This window comes from Zea mays, chromosome 1 (genome assembly GCF_902167145.1).
Source record: "Zea mays cultivar B73 chromosome 1, Zm-B73-REFERENCE-NAM-5.0, whole genome shotgun sequence".
Lineage (NCBI taxonomy): Eukaryota > Viridiplantae > Streptophyta > Magnoliopsida > Poales > Poaceae > Zea > Zea mays.
The window spans coordinates 62,190,255-62,196,386 of NC_050096.1; the positions used below are offsets into that span (position 1 = coordinate 62,190,255).

Consider the following 6,132-nt stretch of genomic DNA (forward strand, 5'->3'; position numbering starts at 1 on the left):
CTATTGATAAGTCGCTATCTTTTTGGCAATTTATACTTTCTTGGTCTTGGTATGCTCGTACCATTGGAATCTTGCATACTCTTATTTTTATATATGCTTACCTTTATATCCCAATATCTGTTTGAAATATTTCAGTTAACATGCCCTTGACCACCCTTGTTTCTTAATGATCCATGAGTGATCATTTTATTTTGCACACCTGCAGTAATCTCGTTGTTTCCTTGTAACTCCACTCGGTAATGAATCTTTACTTCAACCCTTCTGTTGGAACCTTACCGATCTTACCCTTGATTGTTTTCTCCACTTTGTCGTTTTGCGAGTCTTGTCTTAACTATATCCTTTGTTATGCTTTTTAATTATTATCATATGCACCCTTGACACCTCTATATCCTACATTGATGTTTGTCTCATACCTGTCCTTTAAAATCGCCCCTCTTCCGTCTCATACCTTCTTTTTCTTGGTCGTATTCTCTTCTTTGGCTCGCGAGTTTGTAACCTCATCCTTTGTTGTGCTTTTGTTTCTTATTGCCTTTACCCTTCTCATCTCTTAATCTTACCTTAGCGATTACGCTATGTTCGTTATCTAAAACCTCTAATCTCCTACCTTAGTTCAAGCGTGGTCTCTTACTTATCTCACCCGTGGTTATATCCTATACTTTACCTCTTGCAAGACTTATCTTATCTCTATTCTTGATTGTACCTAGATTCCTGGTTTTTTTTGTACATTTACCTCTTCCTTTATATCCTTGCCTATTACCACCTTTGACCCTTGACCTCCCTCCATATTTAACATGATGTTTACCTATTTGTTTAGCCTCACTTATTCCATTTCAATCCGAGAGTGTTATTTTCCCTATCCCGCTCTTGTTCGTTTCCTTTCCCTTTGTCGCTTTGCAAGTCATGTCTTACCTTAACTTCATCCTTTGTTGAGCTTTTGTTTGATATCATCCTTACCTTTGTAATCGGTAGATCTTGCCTTGATACTTATCTTAGGTCTGCTTGTTGAAATCCCCTCTTTTCTATCTCAATTCGAGAGCTATGATTTACTTATCTCACCCTTGACTATATCCTCTTCTTTACCGCGTGTAGGCCTAGACTTAACTCCATTCGTTATTGTATTTGTACCACTTTCTCTTCTATGCCTTTATCTTTTCTCTTACACCCTTGTCCGTTATCGCCTTTGGCCCTTGCGATATTTATGTCTTCTACCTAAATGCTTACCTTAAATTTATCCTTTAAATCACCCCCTTTCTTTCAACCTAGTTTGGGAGTTGCGAGTTACCTACCTCTCCCTTGATTTCTCTTCACTTCTTTTCGCCTTACAAGTGTTGTCTTAATTCCATCCTTTGCTATGTTATGATTTTCTATCACCATCACCTTGTCATCTATCGATCTTGCCTTGATACTCCTCTTTATTCCTACTCTTTAGAAATGCCCTCTCTTCCACCTCAATTTGAGAGTGGCAGTTTACCTATCTGGCCCTTGGACGTACCCTCTTTTTTCACTTGCACGTCCTGTCTTAACTCCACCCTCTGTGGTATTTATACCCTTGGTTCTTATACCCATTTACCTCCTCTTCTACATCCTTGTCCATTATTACCTTTAAACCCTCGTGATACCGATGCCCTTGCCCACATGCTTATCTTGAACCTACCCTTTAAAGCCTGCTCTTTTTCATTGCTGTTTGAGGATAATGCCTCACCTACTTCACCATTGATTGCTTCCCATTCTTCGATACCTCGCACGTTTTGTCTAAAATACCTCCTTGGTTGTGTTTGTCCGTTATCACCTTAACCCTTGTCATCCCTTGAACTTTACCATGATGCTTATCTTGCACCTGCATTTTAAAGCTTCCTCTCCCATTCCAGTTCAAGAGTGTTGTTTTACCCCTCCCCGCTCTTGTTCGTTTCCTTATTCCTCTGTCACATTAAAAGTCTTGTCCTAACTCTATCTTTTGGTGTGTTTTTGCCTTTCACCTCCCTTACTTTTGTAATCTCTAGATCTTTCCATGATGTTATCTTATGCCTACCTTTTGAAATATCATTTTTTTTCTCGATTTGAGAAGGGTGTTTTACCTATCCTGACCTTGGTTGCATTCTCTCCCTTGTCGGTTACAATCATTGCTTTAGCTCCATCCTTTATTATGCCCATGCCCCTATCCTCCATGTCTTATTATTCCCCTTGCCTTTGTTGGCATTAGAGTATTTTCCCTTTTAAGGAAAGATCACCATCAATTTAACATTAACGTGTAGCAACGAGATGTTTGTTGTTGTGTGCTCATGATGTTTGTCCTTCTGCTATGACTGATTTGCTTCTTTGGAATGAGTGTTGATGTGTTGTGGCCCTTGGTCCGCAATGGCATTTGTTTACTAGGTGAGTGCCATAGAGTTAATTAGTTGGGTTCTCCCCCTGCTCTCTCTAATCTGTCTATACTTACCTTTTCTCGCTATACTTTCCTCTTGCACCTGTCCATTTGGCAATCTCCAACTCCTCCAAATCAGTCAAGATCAGAATCGGCAGCATCTTCATCAAGCGTGTATCAATGCTCTTGTTAAGGGGGTTAGCCGCTAACCCCAATGAAGACAATGCAATCAACATCAACCAACAAGATCAGAGTGGCGCAGTGAAAGCGTGTGTGGGTCCTAACCCACAGGTCCAAGAGATCCTCAAGAATTGCATCGATCGGTCTCAAGCATCTAAAGGTCAAAGCAACCAGTCCAGAAGTTAAAGTTGCGAGAGTCAAAGTTGAGCCGAAGAATCTATAAACGATCGATGAACCAATCTCATTTTCTTGCTAGCCTCTTCTTGAATCTCGAGGGCGAGATTCTGTTAAGGGGGTTAGATTTGTAACACCCTGAATTTGGGGGTATAAAATTTCTTTTCCCAATATCCACCAAATTCAGGTGTTACCCTCTCCTTTACATGCTTTTTCTTCTTTTTTTCCTCTAATAATGGAGAGTTAGTTTGTTCTATATAATTTTCAAGCTTAGTGGGATAAACCCTAGGAGAGATTATGATTGTTGCATCATGCTGGAACTTACCTATTTTTTTTATTTAGTGAGTGAACTTGATATGCATACACTGAGTTTGAGTTATGTATGGATTTAGAAAGAAATAGATGAAGTAAAGAAGATGAAAATAAAAAGAAAAGGGAAAGACACAACACCTCGTCCCCTCAGCCCATCTCGGTCTCATGGCCCACTCCCGCACTTTTCCCTCACCCGTGTCTGCCCAGCCGCTCGGCCCAGCACGCGCCCCCAGCCCACTTCACGTGCGCGCTGCAGCCCAGCCGCTCACATGCTCGCCAGTCTAGCAGTCGCCGCCAAGCCACGTTCAGCACCCTCCCTCTTCTCTAACCTCTTCCCCATGATGAATGCTACAGGTCCCTAGAACTCAAAAACCGCCCCTACTTGTTTTCATCGCTGTGTAGTCTCTCTCCCTCTCCTCGCGGTCATACTGCTTGGCAGGCGAACCCCTCCCGGCGCCGCGCTGCTGGCTGCCGTCCTGCGAACCTGTCGGCTCTTATGCGTCGCCTATGTGTCCAGCGAGCTTCAACCTAGACCTCTGTCGCTCCGGTGAGTCCTTCTTCCCTCCCTGTTTTTTTTCCTTTCCGTCTGGTTTTTTTTCGACGTTTGCGCTGGCCTTGGACCCTTTCGCTCGGCCTTACCATCGCCTGGCCGCAACCGCACGTCGTGGCCGTGGCCATACACCAGCTGTGTTGTCCGGTGCCACTGCTGCTTCAGTCCGCGCCGCCGCGAGCTCCTGCGTGCGCGTGCAGCCCACTCGCCCGCTTTGGCGAGCCCCAGGCTCGCAGCCAGTGGCGGATCCAGGATTGATCCAAGAGGGGGGCTACTAAATTAATACTATAATAAAAAATTTAAACCGAACAAAAAAATATAATTGATGTTTAATATGACACAAGAAGAAAGATATAATTTAAACATTCAAAAAATACGTAGTCTAGAAATAAGTCGATACAGGGTGTGGTGGGGGTTGTAGAACGGGCAGTGGTACAAGGTCGCCTTGTCGCCGGCCACCATCGCCGCCACGGAACGGATCTCCGGGTCGTTCACCAGGCCGACGCGGGCGCTGTTCTGTCGTCAAGTTTGGCGTTCTAGTTAGACGGACGTACAAACGGAGGGAGGGCCGGGGGTACGGTCAAGTCAAGTGCACGGACGGACCTTGAAGCTAACGCCGAAGACGATGACATTGTCCGAGTTCACGGTGAATGCAGCGGACTCGGCGTCGTCGAAACTTTATGATGTGTGATGTCCTTTTGCGGTTGTCACTGCACATGGCTTGCCTTCTTTTCCCCACACACTCACATCTCTCTCTGGGTCGATCTGCATCGAGCCATTGCTTCCAACGAGCAGCTCCAATGATTGTCCTTGTGACAAAAGGCCGAAGACGATGACATTGTCCGAGTTCACGGTGAATGCAGCGGACTCGGCGTCGTCGGAAGAGGCAGACTCATGGGAGATGGAGGTCCTGGCGCCTATGCCTGGCAGTGCCGCGTGCCGCGGTGCGGCCTGGCCGGTGGCTGGTCGTGAGCCGCAAGCGCGCAGCGACGCGGCGCTGGAGAGGAGACACGGCGCGGGCGTTGGAGAGCAGGAGAGGAGGCGCTGCGCTGGAGAGGAGAGGAGGGCAAGAGCAGCTGAGCAGCGGAGCAAGAGGCGCTGAGCAGTGAGCTCGCTGCGGCGCTGGAGAGGAACTGTGCGGGCGTGCGGCCGCGCGGTACCGGCAGGAGCGGCGGCTAGGGTTGGGGGACTGGGCGCAAGCACGACTATGGGCCTCTAGTGGGCCGCGAATTCCGACCGGGGCTGCAGCCCAGGCAGCCCCGGGTGGAGATCCGCCCCTGCTCGCAGCCCCTCATCGGTCCCTGGCCCTACTGCCTGCCCCCGCCGGCTAGCCCCCGTGCCAGTGCGGGCGTGCTGCCGCGCACCTCGGCCTCGGCTCTAACGAGCTGCGCGCAGCACTCGCCGTCGAGCTGCCCCGCGTCTTGCCTGCATGCGCTAGCAGTGCAGAATTGTAGATACGGGAAGGAGATAAATGTAGAGAAGAAAGAGAAGAACTGTTGTGTGGACCCCACAGTCATGCAACATGCAGCAACCCACGCACGATCCACCTGCGTAAGTATGCAACTGAAAAGAGAAATCGTGTATGGGTCCCACCTGCATGTTCCTTCTCCACATGATCTCATCACCGCACGTCATGCATGAGAGAAAATAGAACAGCCATGGGTCAGATCTGGTGCGCCCGCGACTTTGTAGCCCTCCATGTGGTTTGGGTCTGACCAGTCACCTTGAGCCACATCATCGCGATTTTACGTAGACTTTATCGTTTACATAAAAATTCCATTTTGATCTGTTCCTCTTGCGTTAATTCCATAATAATATCGTCTACGTGTTAATAATATTGTTTCACCATGTCATATATTTTAGTTAATTTAATTAATTGTTCATTCGATAGTTATTAAAAACAACTTTCAAATTAAAACTAATTTATAGTTTAAATTTGTGCTTTTATAAATATTTGTTAATGTGATTACGTCGATTCAAATGTTTATGAGTTAATACTTGTTTAGTATAAACATGACATCTAATTAGTAATTCTCATGTGTCGTTTGCCTTGTCGCACTTTGTTAGCGTGTATCTTGCGTGTCGATGACGCGGGTCGGACGACGTCTGCTCGTAATAATAAATTGTTCTTGCTTATAATCACTCATGTTAATAACATTAACTTATCAGGTCACACATTCTAATTAATTTATTTAATGGTTGCTCGACTAATGATTATTAGATTAGAATTCTAATTAAATTAAATATATAATTGTCAACTTGCGTTTTTATGAATAAATATTAACTTTAATATTGACTTAAATACTTTTATTTATTTGATACTTGTATAGTTTAAATACGACATCTAATTAGTTCTTCGCTGCCTATCACGTGTGCTATTCCACGCGCGGTGGCGTGCTGCTTCGCGTGTCGTGCACGTGCTGTCTGTGCGTTGTTCGTGCGCGATATGCTCGTGGTCGCGTGCTGATTCCTGCGCATTCGCGCTCATCGCGCGTGCTGTTTCGTGTGTCGTTTGCGTGCGTCGCGTGTGTCCGCGCGTCGTCGCATAATGTTA

The 6,132-nt window shown here is 46.0% G+C and overlaps 1 long non-coding RNA gene across 1 annotated transcript; it reads right to left on the reverse strand.

The window, feature by feature from the left end:
- Nucleotides 1-3,876: 3,876 nt before the first annotated feature.
- Nucleotides 3,877-5,212, reverse strand: LOC103635099 (uncharacterized). The gene is made up of 2 exons (XR_557167.4): nucleotides 4,182-5,212; nucleotides 3,877-4,094 (listed from the first exon to the last, which is right to left on the reverse strand). It is a non-coding gene; the product is annotated as an uncharacterized lncRNA (long non-coding RNA).
- Nucleotides 5,213-6,132: the final 920 nt, after the last annotated feature.